The following is a 19,470-nucleotide window of genomic DNA, read 5'->3' as shown; positions in this document are numbered from 1 at the left end:
TGCATCAATTTTCTGTCAAGAAATGGTTCTTCGTTCTGTTAGCTGATGCATAGTTTATAGGAAAGTGCCAAGGTCTTCTGAAAGAATCTGAGGAATAACATTTTGCCAGGTGTACTATTAAGACCGTTTAAGTGGCTGATGGAAAAAGTTTTGAAAGATTCAATGTCTGTGAAAAAGGAAAACCACAATTCAAACAAGGAATTTAAGATATGGGACTAAAGTTGGTGAGTTGTGTATCTTTATTGAAATTTCCAATGATGACTCAGAAGAATTTGGCAAGTTCCATGAATCTGACAACTGATGGTATTCAGTTGTTTAGCAAGCAAGATGATGGTGGTACTAGTTCAACAAGCAAATACCAGTCTGAACAGAATTCTCTTTCCAAGGAGATTCAGTGGCTGCATGAAAACATCTGTCAGTAAAGAACCATTGCCCAACTTAAAGAGCTTTAGGCTGAAATGTATTCAGTATTCATAGATATCTTCTCCATAAGTAAATATGTGACATCTAAATGGCATAAGAAGGTGGAGAGTGATATGTGATATACTTGGCTGTTCTCTCTGACTACCACCACAGACAGTGATGAAAAAAATGGGGTTGTTCTCAAGAAACTTACTCATAAGGCGGCGGTGGAGGGAAATTCTCATTTAACTTGAGACCCATGCAATTTTCTCGGTTCTCTTGCCACTTCAGAAAATGCCTCCTCTTTATGTCCAAAATACAGCCCACAATTTATTCATGGAAATATCACAAGGATGCTGAAGTAAAATCTGATATTGCTGAAAACGCTCACAGATTCATCCAGCACAGCTTCAAAAGATTACAGGGCAGGCAACCTTATTATTTAAGGTTGTTAAAACACAAAGGGATTGTGAAGAGCTCCAAAGGGATTTCTCCAAGCTGGGAAAGTGGGCATCCAAATGGCAGATGTGGTTCAATGTAAGCAAGTGTAAGGTGACGCACGTTGGGGCAAAAAACCCCAACTTCAAGTATTACCTGATGGGATCTGAGCCGGCAGTGACCGAACAAGAAATAGATCTTGGGGTTGTGGTGGACAGCTCAATGAAAATGTCAAGCCAGTGTGCAACCGTTGTGAAGAAGGCCAACTCCATGTTAGGCATTATAAGAAAAGGAATTCAGAATAAAACAGCTAGTATCATACTGCCTTTATACAAATCTATGGTGCGACCACGTACAATTCTGGTCACCACACCTAAAAAAGGATATTATAGAGCTGGGAAAAGTGCAGAAAAGGGCAACTAAAATGCTTTTAACGGAGCATTTAGTGTGGTAAGGTCTGGAATGTACTACGAAGTGTCATTAGACAGGTGTCTTCAGTCTTGATCTTTAAACATCTGCTTAAGATTCACTTCTTCATACTGGCTTTCCTTGAGGTGTGACCCAGCAAGTATTGTTATGACTTTTATTGTCGAGCTGTGATTATTTTAATGTATTTTATTGTTATATTTTTAGGCTAATATTAACCACTCTGATATTTTACTGGAAAGTGGTATATCAACCTGTGTCAATAAATAAATAATTCTGGCAAAATGTCATTCCTCAGAGTCTTCCAGTAGACCATGGCAATTTCCTGTAAACAATGCACTGAGAGGAGGAAAGACCACTTCTTCCTACAGACGTCTGCCTTTGCTAGATTATTCTCAAGCCAGATGTAGGACAGAAGTCACTTCAAGGCCTAGTAGCCTGTGAAGCTCAACAAGCAGCAAAGAAAATGCAGAAACTGTGTATTCCTTTCATGTTCCCAAGAAGTTGACCATTCTACAATGAGTGAAAATGCAATGGACAATCTGGATGGAACTTCTGTGTCTGTTCGAGAGGAAATTAGAGTTAAAACTTGGCAAATGTTTCCTGGACAAATAGGTGTTTTGTCTATAAATATTAGAGAATATTTATTTCCAGTCTACTTATTATGATTTTCTCCACAAAGCCTATCAAGACCATTGTAATTTCGAGGCATTTGATAAAGCAACTTCGCCCTACTCTTTTGTATGTGTACAGTCTGGTCAGTGACAGTAATAAAGTTGTTGATGATGATGATGATGATGATGATGATAAAGCAAATTATCAGTGTAGTAGTGGTTTTACAATAAAGCATCTGGTAGCACCTTAAAGATTAAGCTTCCGTGAACTGCAGTCAAGTTCATCAGAGGCATGACATGCTGTGTTAAGAACATAAAATGTTTGTCGTACATCTGATGAGGTGGACTGCAGTTCACTTATGCCATAATGAATTTGTTAGAGCTCCTTCACACCAGCGATTTATCGCACACTTGCCATTCCTGGTATGTGGTTTTGCAACGCGGTACTCATATAACGTTATTCCCATCCTGCACTCATCTCGCCCCTCCCCCCTTCTTGCGTTTGGTGTGGGGATAGTCTGGATTATTTTTCCCTCTCTCTTTTCCCTTTGTTGGGGGTCTGTGCTAATGGAGTCTTGCTGTTGAAAGGGGAGGGTGGGGCAGTTCTCCTCCTCCAGCATGTCGTCGAAGGGACTTGTTAGTTGGTTGAATGGACTTTTTAGTGCTCCAACCACCATCACCCCATTGCCCACAAAAACAGAGCCCAGATGAAACCTTAAAAATAATCACTACATCAGTGGTTCCCAATTAGCTAAGTACTGCGGACCCCTTGTTTTTCAAATGCCAAGCCATGGACCCCCTACTTTTGAAAATTTTGTTATCTCTATGGTACTTACCTGTGTTTTCACGCATGACGTCAGCGTCAAAGCAAATGGAGCGTGGGAGGTGGCATATTTTCTTTTATTAAAATGCAGACCTTGCAGAGCTAATATGTGAATGTTGCCACGGACCCCCTGGGTGGGTTACGTGGACCCCCTGGGGTCCGCAGACCACCAATTAGGAACCACTACACTAGATAACAAAGCCAGAGCGAGGGGGGGAAAGCCCACACCCATCAGAGTACCACAACCAATGAACTAGAGGAGGAAGGAAAAGGGGTGGGGTGGAGTGGAAGAGCAAACAAGCGAAAACCCACATGAAAGGGACCGTGCATGATGGAGCCCTTGACGTGCTTATCAAACAGAGGTAAAAAACGCGGAGACAAGCCAGAGGAATGGATGGAGCCCATATAGTTCTTAAAGTGCCACGAGCCTCCTTGTTTTTCTGCTATTCCACCAGACTGCAGCAGTGGGAGAGGGGGTGGGAAGTAGGGCTCTCGGTATGGGTATGATATTACAGTCTTGAGTATGCTGTTCACTCCTCCTCTTCTCTGATTAACTTGTCAACAGTGTTGGTGTTGTTAGCCATGCGGTGGCTATTTAGTCCCTGGAAGTGTTTCCGTAGGAGCACTGCACCCTTCTTTCATCAGACAACCGTTGGCTGATGTCATTGCATGATGAGCTGGCATGAGTCAGCCATCAGCAAGTAATTAAAGGGTAGAAAACCTGTATAGCTGGTTGGCATTCTTGGCCTCTTCAGCAAAACAGTTGTTAGAGCTTCTGAAAAGTGAGGCGTGTTGCCTCACAAAATGGTGGAAGTGCCATTTTTAATGTATACATCAATGGATTGAACCATTTTCGCGAAAGAAAGTAAAACGCATGCCCTTTGATTCAGTTTGCCAGGGAAGAAAAGTGGCCTTTATGAAGTGTAGGAGCTTAGTGCAAAAAAATGTCACTCCCATCTACATCGTACTATGCATACAAAATTTGCAAATCACCCAGGGGACACTAGGGTCTTTTGAATTTGACATACCTCTTAGGCATTTAAATGTTGTTTTATACGCCAAAATGCTAAAAAAAAAGAGATCATACTATATACAGTAATATTTGGATTATTTGATGGGAAAGGGGGATTAAATGTTGAGTGTTTTGCACTATACTACATTTGCTTAGGTTGTACGATATTTTGAACATCTTTTGTGTTTTGACCTATAGATGGTATTAAGAATCCTATGTGGTAAGCTGAATTTGAAAACTATATATTGGAGGTTATTGGGGCCATTTGAGAAGGGATTTGAAGAGAGGGCCTTTTTGTAGAGTCTATAAATATACGCATATGGGGACTCTCCCTCTCTCTCACACACACACGGAGTTTTTCTACTTTTGGCTTCCTCACAGAAATGTATTTGGGTCCCAAGCCCAGATTGGTCCCACTTGTGTTCTGGGGATAATGTGGAAAGAGTCCTATATGATCCATCTGGGCAGGGACAGAGGTGATCTCCTGGGTGATTTGTATACTTCCATATCTTGACAGTTTCTACCTGTAATTTGCAGCTGGTAGCCAAAAGAGAAACATTGTGGTTCTACCTGCAGCTAAATTCCTGACCTTCTATGGGAAAATAAGAGAGAATATATTTCCTATCAGCTATGATGATATTGAGTGGTTGGTTATGCCACTAAATTCTCTTGGATTTGAAAGATTTTATTAAGTATGAAGTAAGATCAGCCAGGTAATGGACTAGGAAATGAATATTTTATCATCACATATGGGGATGTTCTTTTAATCTGATGAGCAGCAAATGAGGTTTTGAAACCATCTCTCTTCAATGAAAGGGAATAAATTACATTAGACTTCAAGGGGCCGGTTCATACAATAAAGCAGCCCACTATGGCTTCAATAAGCTATGGTGGGCTGCAGTGCAGGCAAGTGGCCATTTTGAATATTCAAGATGCAATCGTGACTTATGTCATCTGAACCCAGGGAGGGTGAGTCGTTGGTGTAGTTAACAAACTACCCACAATTCTAAAACAGCCCATAGTTTTGGGTTGTTTGTTTAATCACACCAACAACCCACCCTCACTGGGTTTGGACGACACGACAAGCCGGGGTCACAGCTTGAATATTCAAAAGTCACCCAGTGCCCCCTGTTACTGACTGTGGCTTATATAAGACATGGTGGCCCGTGGTTATCATGCAAAGTAGTCAGTGACTATGGCAAGGAATGAAAGAGTTAAATTTTCTCTCCTAATCTCCCCCCACCCCCAGCTTGGAAGCAGCTCCAGCTTCCCCTTGGAGGCTATTTACTAATTTTTTAAAAAATGTGCAAGTTAATTGCATTTGTGAAATTAAGGTCACATCTAGCTTGGCCCTAAGCCCATATATGTGGACACAAAGGTCCAGTTCGCATGCAGTGTCAACCCATGGGTTGTTTAAATCATGGGTTGTTGGGGCCAAACATGAGCGAGTGACTGTGCTCCCTCCTGCATGTTCACCACTTCCACTTTGCTAAACAACCCAGAAATGTCCTGTTCCTGGTTATTAGCTACAATATCTAAACCTGGTAGCCTGGGTTGTTGAGGATTAAACTCAGACTTTGAACCCATGGTTTGTTGTTGGGTTAAAACTCTGGGTTGTTTAACCCTCAACAACCTAGGTTAAAATGTATACCATTTCTATTCAGCCCATACCTTAGCTCCCTACTCAGGTGTCAAAAATGTTGCTGAATATATTTGAGTTGGAGCTATTCTAAGCACAACCGGATTCACTGTGAGAGTAACTATTTCTGTAAACCTTCTTACTTCTTTTTTTAAAGGAAATGGTTGTGCCTGGTTTATTAATTCTGCCTGCTTCAGAAGCCAGTGCAAGACAGACTACTGCAGAGTAAATTAAGGTGACATATAGCAGGCAGAGAAGAGGCTTCAGCAATGTGTAATGGGTTGGGTTAGGGGGGGTTGCCTCAGGCACTGATCCTTGTTGGGGGAAGAACCTGTGTAACAAGTACACATGGGTCCCTATTTTCACCTGTGAAATATTAGAGGGCATTCATTTCTCACTCAAAGTGGTTTGCTAGCAAACATACTTGCTAATTAAGATCTGAGAGGCTTTCTTAAATGTGTTGTTTGTGAACCGCCCAGAGAGCTCCGGCTATTGGGCGGTATAGAAATGTAATAAATAAATAAATAAATAAATAAATTGTTTTTATTGCCGGGTGCAACGTACTAATGAAGAGTCATTTACTTATTTCCATACTGAATCCAGACATGCAGAATGTATGAAGCCGCCTTACAGTCCTTCTAGCTCAGTATCGTTGATGTAATTCAGATGTTTTGGGAAACAACTCCCAATATTCTGGACCATCGGCTGTTGCCAGCTGTGGCTGATGAGAGTTGAAGTCCAAAACTTCTGGAGGGCATCAGGCTGGGGAGGGCTGGCGACAGCTCTCCCGGGTTTTGGATGGGGGTCTTTCCAAACCTTTCCTGGAGATGCCAAGGATTGATCGGGGGACCTTCTGCATGCAAAGGAGCTGCTGTGTGACTGAGGCCATGTCGATACAACTCCACTTTGCCTCCTGATATGGAGTATATAGGGCGTATAAACAGGTTATATAGGGCATATAGATAAGTCCTGAGGCCTTGGCTCCTCCCTGAATTGTTGCTGAGCATGTGTTAGCCTAGAGGAGGTCAGGGTGAGGGCTTTGACCACTAGTGCTGTTTTCCCCTTCCTGTGGACTATTTTTATGTCTATTGCCACAAAACAACGGAAGTCATTCTGATCTCTTCAGGAACCTCATTTTCACAGTAATCCCTTTCAAGTGAGCTTTTCAAAGTGTCAAGTTAACTATTTTGTCTAGATAGGCCAAAATACCAGTCCAGAAATCTGCCATGGTGATAAATTAATTGCAGCATGTACACCATTAATTTTGTAGGTTTTTTTTAATGTGGCAAGCTCTTCAGAAGGACTTGTTTTGAATTAATTACTATACATTGTCTACAACAGGGAAGTTTCAATTAGTAGACACCTCTAGGTACTTGTGAGGTTACAAGAGTTAAATAATTTTAATACCTATCATCATGGGGTAGATCAAGCAGAGCTCCACACTGGTCATGGAAAAGGAAATTCTATAGCATTTTAATGAAATTAAACAGCCAAAACTATCTGGAGTGAACTTTGTGACTTTCGGTTAGCTTAGAACATCAAATAGTCTTGAAGCACCTTCAAGACTTAACATACTAATTGTGATGAGCATTGATAAGCCAAAGCCTGCCTTGCTCAGTGGTTAGTTTGGGGATAATTAATGTATATAGGTTGACATGATAATGTTCATGTTTCTCACATATTCTGACAAGTGCTGTGAAACAGGAAGTGCAAGTTGCACTTCCTGTTTTGTACTTCTCTGGGTAATGTTCAAAAGGGGTGGTTATGGACCTCTATGTTGTTCCCATTGCATAGACCAATGCCGCTCCTGCATGATTTTCTATTCTAACACGTGGTGATATATAAAGCTGACTGCTGGGACCATCAGAACCACCCAACTGCACTCACGTTTCCAAGCCGCAATGCTCCTCCTCCTCCTTCTCCTCCTCCTTTCCCATTCAATGCACTGTGGAATGAGGATTCATGGGCACAAAGAGACAGCCTCTGGACAGGTGAAGCGCTCAGCTGCGGGCAGGAAAGAAAAACTGCTAGGACCAAAAGCTTAGCCTAGGAGTAGTAGACTAGGGAGTCAATGTGCCCCAACATTCCTCTGAGTGCTTGAAGGGTCAAGGGCAACAGTGTTGAGGAGGGATGACAGCTCAGTGATGCAGAAGATCCCTGTTCATTCCTCAGTATCTCCAATGAAAAGAATCAGGGAACATAAGAGCGGGAAAGACTTCTTCCTGAAGCCTTGGAAAGCTGTTGTCAAATAAAGAAGGCAATATTGGTTGAGATCAATCAATATCTAATTTGGTGTAAGGCAGTTTCCGATCTCCTTTACCTAACCTTTCTGAAGGCAGAGACCACAAAGGAATTCTGTGAACCCAAGCCTTCTCCTTCTCCTCAGAACTGATGGAGCAACTGTACAGGTCTGTTGGTTGGTTATTTGTTTGTCACATATGCACCCTATCCTTCCTATAGGGGCTCAGACAGGCTTATATAGTGGTTATCCCATTTTGTTCTTACAAAAACTCTGTGAGGGAAGGTAGACTGAGGCCGTTTCTACACCAGCCTGAAAATCCGGACTGGTCACGGCCGAGTCCCTGTGCACACAGGAAGGAGGGACTAGAAAGGTACTCCCTAGGAAAAGCCGATTTTCCCTGTGGTCTCAGGATCATCCCGAGACCATGGGAGGTGTGGCCGCCTGTCCCGGCTTCTTCCCTCCACCCTGCGAGTAGCTGGGATCAGCAGAGGGAAGGAACCGGGCCAGGAGGAATTGGGGGTGGGGGGAGAGGTTTTTTTGTTTTTTAAAAAACTTATGCTTAGTTGGAGCGCACATGCACTCATCTCCTTTAAAAATAAAATAAAATGGCGGGTGCAACACCCTCCTTCCTCCCGGGATGTCATGCCTGCATGTGGACTGAGGGGAGGATCTCATGATCACGATATCGCAAGATCCGCTCCCCTCCCTCCCTCTACACCGGTATGGTGCAGAAAGGGCCTGAGAGCCCAATGAGCTTCATAGCTTATCTGATCACTGGTTTGAGGATTCCAAATCACACTGACAGTCATATTACATTGGCTCTTCCAAGAGAATAAATGATCTGGTCTGGAGAAATTCTAATCATGCTCCTTTCAAAGAAGGTATTTCCATGCGAGATTACTCATCTCGTCTTGCCTATTTCTTCCTTGAAAATATCTAAACAAAAATCTCCTGCAAGTTGCTGTGATCTAAACAATTTTCAGTTACTGAGCGCCAGTTTGAGTGGGAAGGGAAATCAGTTCCAAGTATCTGGTTTTCTTTTTCCTTTCCCTCCTCCGACATGGGATCATTCAGCCACAAATCAGTCTCTGTCTTTCTTCTGGAACAAGAAACAACACTTTCGCTCCTCCTGTTGTGTCAAATAAGAAGCCCTATATATAGCTTTTAAATAATTTGATATCCAAATAAATGGACACACTGATAGTGTTTTGAGAATTCTTTCACAGCTGTAGTACAGTAGAAACATGTTGAACTGCGTGTGATTTGAATGTTAGCCAGGCATCTGATGAATGAGTCAATTTACAAGCATTAGAAACATTAATATCTCTGTGTGCTTAGTGCCAATTCAGTTTAAATTAGGGGTGTGCACGGACCCCCCGCTCCGCTTCACTTGCAGATCCGCCATTTTTCGGAGCGGGTCGCTCCGCCCCGCCCCCGCTCCGCCCACTTCCGCTCCGCTCCGCTCGGAGCTCCGGATCCGGATCCGGAGCTCCGTTTTTGCCCCCCCATAGGGTTGCATTGAAAGCTAAAAAAGTAAACAACTTTTTTTCCGTTGAAGTTAGAAACCTCACGTTTGGCACCATGACACCTCATGGGCGTATACACACACACGCCAAGTTTCAAGGCAATCCCATCATCCCCTGATTTTTGGCGAATTTTTGAAAATCGGGCACCCCATTCACACCCCTTGGGATAGCTCCGTCAATTTGCATGTTAGAAACCTCAAACTCGGCACCAGGGCAGCTTATCCATGTGTCCACATGCACGCCAAGTTGCAAGCAAATCCCATCATCCCCTGATTTTTGGCGCGGCTCTACCCTCTAACGCACCTCCCATAACCCTAATTCACACCCCTTTAGATAGCTCCGTCAATTTGCACGTTAGAAACCTCAAACTCAGCACCATGATAGCTTATCCACGTGTCCACATGCACGCCAAGTTTCAAGGCAATCCCATCATCCCCTGATTTTTGGGGAATTTATGAAAATCGGGCACCCCATTCACACCCCTTGGGATAGCTCCGTCAATTTGCATGTTAGAAACCTCAAACTCGGCACCAGGGCAGCTTATCCATGTGTCCACATGCACGCCAAGTTGCAAGCAAATCCCATCATCCCCTGATTTTTGGCATGGCTTAACTCACCCCAAATTGTCCCATTCTACAACTACGTCAATTTGCACGTTAGAAACCTCAAACTCAGCACCATGATAGCTTATCCACGTGTCCACATGCACGCCAAGTTTCAAGGCAATCCCATCATCCCCTGATTTTTGGGGAATTTATGAAAATCGGGCACCCCATTCACACCCCTTGGGATAGCTCCGTCAATTTGCATGTTAGAAACCTCAAACTCGGCACCAGGGCAGCTTATCCATGTGTCCACATGCACGCCAAGTTGCAAGCAAATCCCATCATCCCCTGATTTTTGGCGCGGCTTAAACTTTTTAACTCACCCCAAATCAAGTCCCATTCTACAACTACGTCAATTTGCACGTTAGAAACCTATCCTTTGGTCCCATGACAGCTTACCCATGTGTCCCCATGGACACCAAGTTTCAAGGCAATCCCATCATCCCCTGATGTTAGGGGAACTTTTGAAATTTGAACACTCCAGTATGTCAGGGATTTAAAGTTGCAATTGCAGACAGCTCAATGGGGCCAGTTCCAAGGCAATCCCAACATGCCACGAGATAACCCTAAATCTTCTGGCACATTTGAAAAAGGGATTATTGAATTTGATAAAGTCTAAGTGAGCGCAGGAAGGACTTCTCCCCTTAGTCAAAGCAAGACACATACACCATCGCTGCAAGGCGGGAAGGGGAGAAGGGAGGGAAAGCAGGCAGGCAGCATGCATTGTAGTGCCGCAAGGATGGCTTGAGCACTAACGCATAGCAAACCAACCCATAAGTGGGCGCAAAGTGAGGCAAAGATGGCTGGTTGTTTCTTTCTAAGCCAGCAGTTACGCCTTGAGGGGCACAGAGGAGGACGACTGGGAGCAAGCGTGCCGGAGGGTGCTGGCCACGAACCGCAAAGCCCATCTCCCAGGCACCAGGCGGGCAGAGCAGGCGAGGAGTCAGTCCTGGCAGATGCCCCACCACAGCAGCACCCCGGGGGAGGCGGGCAGACAGGCAGGCAGGCATGGGTTGGCGGGCCCAGAAAAGCTGGTACCTTGCACAAGTAAGCCATAGATCTGTGGGGGAGTCAGTCCCAGCAGATCCAGCTACCTCACAAGGATGGCTCCCAGGCAGGCGGGCAGGCGCCTCCACTGTAGTGGCTGTGCTCAACTCGGCGGGCGCACTACAAGACGAGTTGAAGTGAGAGCTCACTTCTCAGGAAATGTAGTGGCTGTGCTACGGGAGATCGGTGGACTGCTGGAGCTTAGCTTTTTCTCTGAGGGGAAGTCCATGAGTTGAAGTGACAGCTTGCTTCTCAAAGACAGGGTTACAGCGGAAGAGGGGTGGGACGAGACCGGGGAGACAAGCTCGACCAGTGACTACTACTAATCCCCACATCCTGGAGGACCACAGCATCCCACACAAAGTGGCTGTGGTGAAGTCAATGGCTGTCATGAGTCGAAGTGAGTGCTGACTTCTCAGGAGGAAACTTAAACTGTCCCTAGTATGCACTAAGTGGCTGTGCTATGGGAGTTCGGTGGACTGTTGGAGTACCAGCCACAATTGGGGAAGTGAATGAGTTTCAGTGAAAGGTTGCTTCTCAAAATCAGCACACAGATCAAGGACTCCATTTGATCCCCGAGCTATCTAAAGGGTGACCCGTGGACTGCTGGAGTTTTCCTCCGGTTCCCGGTGGCTGGGATGGGTCTCGGCTTCTCAAAGCCATGGCACTGCTGCATATGCAGTGCAGCTTCTCGAAAGAGAGCTGTCCCACGGAAAAACGGTGCATTACTGGAGCTTAGCTTTTTCTCAAAGGGGAAGTCAATGAGTTGAAGTGAAAGGTTGCTTCGGAAGTCTATGGCTTTCATGAGTTTCAGTGACAGCTTGCTTCTCAAAGAGGGCGTTACAGCGGAAGAGGGGTGGGACGAGACCAGGGAGAGGAGCTCGACCAGCTGCTGCGACTAATCCTCACCCACATCCTGGAGGACCACAGCATCCGCAGTAGTGGCTGTGGTGAAGTCAATGGCTGTCATGAGTTGAAGTGAGTGCTCACTTCTCAGGAAAATTAAACTGTCCGTACACACTAAGTGGCTGTTCTATGGGCGATCGGTGGACACCTGGAGTACCACCCGCACATAGGGGAAGTCCATGAGTTGAAGTGACAGCTTGCTTCTCAAAGATAGGGTTACAGCGGAAGAGGGGTGGGACGAGACCGGGGAGAGAAGCTCGACCAGTGGCTACTACTAATCCCCACATCCTGGAGGACCACAGCATCCCACACAAAGTGGCTGTGGTGAAGTCAACGGCTGTCATGAGTCGAAGTGAGTGCTCACTTCTCAGGAGGAAACTTAAACTGTCCCTGTGCAGTCAGTGGTTGGGGAGAGAGGCACGGCCAGCTGTGCCTCCACCGTAGGGGCTGTGCTCAAGTGTCTGAACTTGGAGTCGAAGTGAGAGCTCAAAATTGCTCCATATGAGACTGGGGAGAGAAGCTCGACCAGCTTCTGCTACTAATCCTCACCCACATCCTGGTGGAACAAAGCATCCACCGAGAAGTGGCTGTGGTGAAGTCAATGGCTGTCATGAGTTGAAGTGAGTGCTGACTTCTCAGGAGGAAACTTAAACTGTCCCTACGCACTAAGTGGCTGTGCTATGGGCGATCGGTCGACTACTGGAGTACCACCCGCACATAGGGGAAGTCCATGAGTTGAAGTGACAGCTTGCTTCTCAAAGATAGGGTTACAGCGGAAGAGGGGTGGGACGAGACCGGGGAGAGAAGCTCGACCAGTGGCTACTACTAATCCCCACATCCTGGAGGACCACAGCATCCCACACAAAGTGGCTGTGGTGAAGTCAACGGCTGTCATGAGTCGAAGTGAGTGCTCACTTCTCAGGAGGAAACTTAAACTGTCCCTGTGCAGTCAGTGGTTGGGGAGAGAGGCACGGCCAGCTGTGCCTCCACCGTAGGGGCTGTGCTCAAGTGTCTGAACTTGGAGTCGAAGTGAGAGCTCAAAATTGCTCCATATGAGACCAGGGAGAGGAGCTCGACCAGCTGCTGCGACTAATCCTCACCCACATCCTGGAGGACCACAGCATCCGCAGTAGTGGCTGTGGTGAAGTCAATGGCTGTCATGAGTTGAAGTGAGTGCTCACTTCTCAGGAGGAAACTTAAACTGTCCCTATGCACTAAGTGGCTGTGCTATGGGAGTTCGGTGGACTACTGGAGTACCAGCCGCAATTGGGGAAGTGAATGAGTTTCAGTGAAAGGTTGCTTCTCAAAATCAGCACACTGATCGGGTCACCCAGAGGTCCACAGCCTCTACGTAGTGGCTGTGCTGAAGTCAATGACTTCCATGAGTTTAAGTGAAAGGTTGCTTCTCAAAGGCGAGGACTTGCCTGTTTCATTTTCGCAGCGAGACAGGCAGCTGCAGTAACACTCACAACCACACACACAAGGACAGCTTTTGCACAGAGGCTCATGAGTTCAAGTGACAGCTTACTTCTCAAAACCATACTTCGGGATCAGGGAGTACGTCTTCCACTCCCAGGGCACTCCAAAGGGCGACCCGTGGACTGCTGGACTTTACCTCCCTCAGTTGGGGAAGTGAATGATGAGTTTAAGTGAAAGCTTGCTTCTCAAAGACGGGTTACAGCAGAAGGGGAAGAGGAAGAGGATGAGACTGAGGAGAGAGAGGTTGCATCGGAAGTCTATGGCTTTCATGAGTTTCATGAGTTGAAGTGAGTGCTCACTTCTCAGGAAAATTAAACTGTCCGTACACACTAAGTGGCTGTTCTATGGGCGATCGGTCGACTGCTGGAGTACCTCCCACACATAGGGGAAGTCCATGAGTCGAAGTGAAAGCTCACTTCTCAGATAACTTGAATTGCGAGACTGGGGAGAGACGCTCGGCCAGCTGCTGCAACTAATCCTCCTCACCCACATCCTGGTGGAACAAAGCATCCACCGAGAAGTGGCTGTGGTGAAGTCAATGGCTGTCATGAGTCGAAGTGAAAGCTCACTTCTCAGGAGGAAACTTAAACTGTCCCTATGCACTAAGTGGCTGTGATATGGGCGTTCGGTGGACTGTTGGAGTACCAGCCGCAATTGGGGAAGTCCATGAGTTGAAGTGAGTGCTCACTTCTCAGGAAAATTAAACTGTCCGTACACACAAAGTGGCTGTGGTATGGGCGATCGGTGGACACCTGGAGTACCACCCGCACATAGGGGAAGTCCATGAGTTGAAGTGACAGCTTGCTTCTCAGGAGGAAACTTAAACTGTCCCTACGCACTAAGTGGCTGTGCTATGGGCGATCGGTCGACTACTGGAGTACCACCCGCACATAGGGGAAGTCCATGAGTTGAAGTGACAGCTTGCTTCTCAAAGACAGGGTTACAGCGGAAGAGGGGTGGGACGAGACCGGGGAGAGAAGCTCGACCAGCGACTGTTACTTATCCCCACATCCTGGAGGACCACAGCATCCACAGTAGTGGCTGTGGTGAAGTCAATGGCTGTCATGAGTTGAAGTGAGTGCTCACTTCTCAGGAGGAAACTTAAACTGTCCCTGTGCAGTCAGTGGTTGGGGAGAGAGGCACGGCCAGCTGTGCCTCCACCGTAGGGGCTGTGCTCAAGTGTCTGAACTTGAAGTCGAAGTGAGAGCTCAAAATTGCTCCATATGAGACTGGGGAGAGAAGCTCGACCAGCGACTGCTACTTATCCCCACATCCTGGAGGACCACAGCATCCGCAGTAGTGGCTGTGGTGAAGTCAATGGCTGTCATGAGTTGAAGTGAGTGCTCACTTCTCAGGAGGAAACTTAAACTGTCCCTGTGCAGTCAGTGGTTGGGGAGAGAGGCACGGCCAGCTGTGCCTCCACCGTAGGGGCTGTGCTCAAGTGTCTGAACTTGAAGTCGAAGTGAGAGCTCAAAATTGCTCCATATGAGACTGGGGAGAGAAGCTCGACCAGCGACTGCTACTTATCCCCACATCCTGGAGGACCACAGCATCCGCAGTAGTGGCTGTGGTGAAGTCAATGGCTGTCATGAGTTGAAGTGAGTGCTCACTTCTCAGGAGGAAACTTAAACTGTCCCTATGCACTAAGTGGCTGTGCTATGGGCGTTCGGTGGACTGTTGGAGTACCAGCCGCAATTGGGGAAGTGAATGAGTTTCAGTGAAAGGTTGCTTCTCAAAATCAGCACACAGATCAAGGACTCCATTTGATCCCCGAGCTATCTAAAGGGCGACCCGTGGACTGCTGGAGTGTAACCTCCCTCACCCTCAATTGGGGAAGTGAATGAGTTTCAGTGAAAGGTTGCTTCTCAAAATCAGCACACTGATGGAGTCACCCAGAGGTCCACAGCCTCTATGTAGTGGCTGTGCTGAAGTCAATGACTTCCATGAGTTCAAGTGAAAGGTTGCTTCTCAAAGGCGAGGACTCGCCTGTTTGCTTCTCAAAAAACCATACTTCTGGATCAGGGAGTACGTCTTCCACTCCCAGGGCACTCCAAAGGGCGACCCGTGGACTGCTGGAGAGAGGCAGCCTGGCTAGTGGTGGTGGTGGTGCCAGGCATTGCCTTGCCCCCTGCTTGCACCTCACCTAAACGTGCAGTCAATCATGGACAAACGGTTGTAAACCGCCCAGAGAGCTTTGGCTGTGGGGCGGTATATAAATGTAATTAATTAAATAAATAAATAAATAAATAAATAAATAAATGGAGTCTTTTGGAACTGGGTGGAAAACTATCCGGATGAGTTGACTAAGCTGTACCGGACGCCACAGAAATGAAATGAACTCAAGTGCGGTGCTTTGCCCTCACAGTCAGTCACACACACGCACGGTGACAAACTCTGCCTAGTGCCTACAGAGAAAAAACCAGCCTGCCTGAACTGTAGTGTGCCTGCCAACCCAAGGAGGGGTGGAATTAAAGGGAGCCTGCCTGTCACTCCCACGAGGGCTTGAGGGTGGGGTATCCCAGCAGGGGGAGATTGCCCTTCAGAAAGACCAGCTGCTCCACCAAGTCCGGCTCCAAGCGAGAGCGGTGAGGGGTCACTATGTCGCCCGCCATAGAGAACACCCTCTCGCTTGGAACACTGGTGGGTGGGCAGCTGAGTCGATCCATGGCCACCCGCGCCAGGTCCGGCCAAATCTGAAAACGGGATGACCAGTAGGCCAGGGGGTCCATGGAGGAGTCCTCGATGGGCTCTGACAGGTAACGCTGCACGGTGGTTGCAGCGTCATCCTGGCTGGTGGCTGGGGAGGGTCTCTGCCCAAACACGGTGTGCAGAGCCTCTTCCCAATACCCCTCGCCTGTGCTGCTGCTGGGAGGGATGCAGGTGAGGCTGCTGCTGGTGCTGCTGGTGCTGCTGCGGGGAGGGGTGGCCTGCTCCTCTGCCTCACTCTGCCCCACCCTCTTGGCCCATGCCGCCCGCACTTCGCCCACCAGCGTTTCCACCCAGTGCTGCCTGCTATTTGGCCCACAAAGCCCATCCTTCACACGAGGGTCGCACATGGCTGCCAACATGTGGACCCTGTCGGTTTGGATGGGCTCCAGCCTCCGCGTCACGCCGTCCCTCAGCCTAGTCACCGCTTCGCGGACCTCGGGCTCGAAGCGCCTGCCGGTGACGGGATCCCTGTACTCCAGAAAGTCGCCCATCTGTTTCTGGAGATGCCTGCATACAGGGATCACCTGGCTGAGGAGGGCAGAGCTTTTGCTCAGGGTCTCGGTGGCGTTCAGGAACGGCTTGAGGACCGCCACCAGCTGGGACATGGCGTCCCACTGCTGCTTGCCCAGGTGGTGGACGCCCATGTCCCTGACCCTGAACAAGTCGTGGATGGCACGCTGTTGCTCCACCATCCGCTCCAGCATCAGGTAGGTGGAGTTCCAGCGTGTCACCACATCCTGCACTAGCCTGTGCTGCGGGAGATTCAACTCCTCCTGCTTCTCCCGCAGCAAGCGACTGCCCTTGACGCTGTGGTGGAAATGGCCTGCCACCTTTCTGCAGCTCTCCAGGAGGTTACGGATCCCGGACAGGGGACCGAGGTTGGGCTTGCTGCTGCCCATCCCAAGGCCATCCCTCACCACCAGGTTCAAGACGTGCGCGATGCAGCGGACGCCCTCGAATCCGCCGTCGCGCACCGCCTTCACCATGTTGGCTCCCCCGTCCGTGACCATGTAACCGCGGGTGACCTTCTGCCCAGCTAGCCACCCATCCACCATGCGGTTCATGGCCTCCGTAATCTCCCCTGCCGTGTGGGACTGGTCCATCACTTGCGTGTGGAGGAGGGCCCAGCAGTAGCCCTCCTTGCCAGTCCCTGTAGTGCTGGATCCTTCCTGCCCCACGGCTGCCCACCAGTGTGCCGTCAGGGACAGGTAAGCGTGCACTCCGCCCTCGCTGGACCAAATGTCCGAGGTGAAGTGCACCATCCGTGCCTCTGCCTGGCACAGACGACCCAGCACTAACTCCCTGCAGGAACGGTACAGGGAAGGCACCACCCGCCTGCTCAGGGTGGTGCGACACGGCAGCTTGTAGTATGGCACCACAAGCGCCATCAGCCTCTTGAAGCCTGCGTTGTCGACGAGGCTGAATGGCTGGTCGTCCAACGCCACCATCTCACCGATTGACGTGGTGATCTGGGAGGGCGTTGGAAAACGCCATCTTGTGGTTCCATACTTCCCCCACCCCATTTCCGGCAGGGTTGCCTGCCTAACCCTTGTGGGGATGGGAGATGGAGAGCTGAGACTGGAAGTGCCAGCAGCAGCAGCAGCAGCAGCAGCAGCAGCAGCCGCCGCCTTCGGCTTTCCCCTGGAACCAGTCGCCTTGCCCGCCTCTTTCCCCAGCAAGACCGACTGGTGCTGCCTCTTAAGATGCATCTTCATGCTGCTGGTTCCATAATGCCCTGTCGATGAACCCCTGCTTAGGCTGAGTTTGCAGTGGCGACAGACAGCAAAGCGGGGATCCGCTCCCAACTCAAAGTGGTCCCACACGATGCTTGTCTTTCGTTTCCGTGGTGACACCACCAATTGCCCGCCTGAGCTCTCTGGTGTTGCCACAGAAACAGGGGTGTGGGATGAGACTGGGGAGAGAGCCTCGGCCTGCTGCTGCTCCTCCTCAGCCCCCACATCCTGGAGGCCCACCGCCTCCTCCTCCTCCTCCCCCCCCCTCCACTGTGCTGAGGACCTCGTCTAGGTCCATCATCGGGCTCGTGGGCTGAAAGGAGAATGAAGGAGTTGGGGATACTCCTCCTCCTCTAATGGCACTGCTGCCACGTGCCTCTTGCAAACGGGCACTTTTCCCATTCCCACCCTCAAAAAGAGAACGCCGGGCACAAGTTGCAGAAGAGAGTGGCTCTGCCTGCTGCTTGTCCTGCTTCTGTTTTGGAGCAGTCAGCCAAGGAGTTGCCCGTTTGAGTTTCACAGGAGGAGAGGAAGCCTGCTTACTGCTGGCAGACTGAGCCTTGCTGCTTTCAGCACGCCTGCTTCCTCTTTTCATGATGACTAACAAAATATTAATACTACTAATACTATGTATAAGGTACTACTAAGAATATGTATAAGAAGATATAATATGTTTAAATGTAGGGAAATGGGACAAGAACAATAAAATATACTACTACTAATATGTATGAGAATATACTAATATATATATATATATCTACTACTAAGAATATCTACAAGAATATAATAATATGTTTAAGAATATTACTAATAAATGTAGGGAAATGGGACAAGAAATGGGACAACCACTACTATAACAAGAACAAAATATGAATACTACTACTACTAATATGTATGAGAATGTATACTAATAGACTACTAAGACTATGTCAAAGAATATAATATAATATGTTTAAGAATAGGGAAATGGTGTGCGTATGCTTTCCCCAAAATGCTCAATCTGTGGCTGCCTGTTGAACTTGACAAAAGCAGCCCACTCCGTCGAAGTTACACAGAGAAGAAAAAGAGAATCCAATTTTTTTGGTATATTTGGTATATAGAAGATAGAAGGAAACACAATCAGGATTTAAGAGAGGGGAGGGGGGAAAAGAACCAACCACTACTATAATATGTATGAGAATGTATACTAATAGACTACTAAGACTATGTCAAAGAATATAATAATAATATGTTTAAGAATAGGGAAATGGTGTGCGTATGCTTTCCCCAAAATGCTCAATCTGTGGCTGCCTGTTGAACTTGACAAAAGCAGCCCACTCCGTCGAAGTTACACAGAGAAGAAAAAGAGAATCCAATTTTTTTGGTATATTTGGTATAGAAGATAGAAGGAAACACAATCAGGATTTAAGAGAGGGGAGGGGGGAAAAGAACCAACCACTACTATAAGAAGAACAAAATATGAATACTAATATAATATGTATGAGAATATATACTAATGGACTATGTGAAAGAATATAATAAAATATGTTTAAGAATATAAATGTAGGGAAATGGGACAAAAACTGTGTGTATGCTTTCAAAAGAAAGCTTTCACAAAAGCAGAACAGTCAGGCTTTAATACAGGGAAGGGGGGGGGCAACCAACCCAACCAACCCAAACACACACTCCAAAATTCAAAAATAAAGTTTATATTAAATCAAAGTAAGGGGAAAACACAGGGCAAACTAAGCTACAAGTCAGAAAGAAGCAAACAAACACACACACACGCCAAACTAAACCTATCCTAATCTATCTCCAAAGTCCAAAGCAGGAGCACTAACTAACTAAGTGTTCCCTCCACGAACGCCAACCCACAAAGAGACACAAAAC

General features: G+C 47.6%; 2 protein-coding genes across 2 annotated transcripts in view; one reads left to right on the top strand and one right to left on the bottom strand.

Annotated features, from left to right (window-relative positions):
* Positions 1-17,862, bottom strand: part of CDYL (chromodomain Y like) — a 231,210-nt gene extending 213,348 nt beyond the window's left edge. The window contains exon 1 of the mRNA XM_063130324.1: positions 17,842-17,862. The gene's annotated coding sequence lies outside the window, so the exon portion shown is untranslated. The remainder of the gene's footprint in view (positions 1-17,841) is intronic.
* Positions 1-19,470, top strand: part of LOC134401417 (enoyl-CoA delta isomerase 2-like) — a 313,853-nt gene that overhangs the window by 203,188 nt on the left and 91,195 nt on the right. The window lies entirely within an intron of this gene.

This window comes from Elgaria multicarinata, chromosome 7, assembly GCF_023053635.1.
Source record: "Elgaria multicarinata webbii isolate HBS135686 ecotype San Diego chromosome 7, rElgMul1.1.pri, whole genome shotgun sequence".
Lineage (NCBI taxonomy): Eukaryota > Metazoa > Chordata > Lepidosauria > Squamata > Anguidae > Elgaria > Elgaria multicarinata.
Note: the sequence above shows the minus strand (reverse complement) of the source record. Positions and strands in the feature narration are given on the sequence as shown.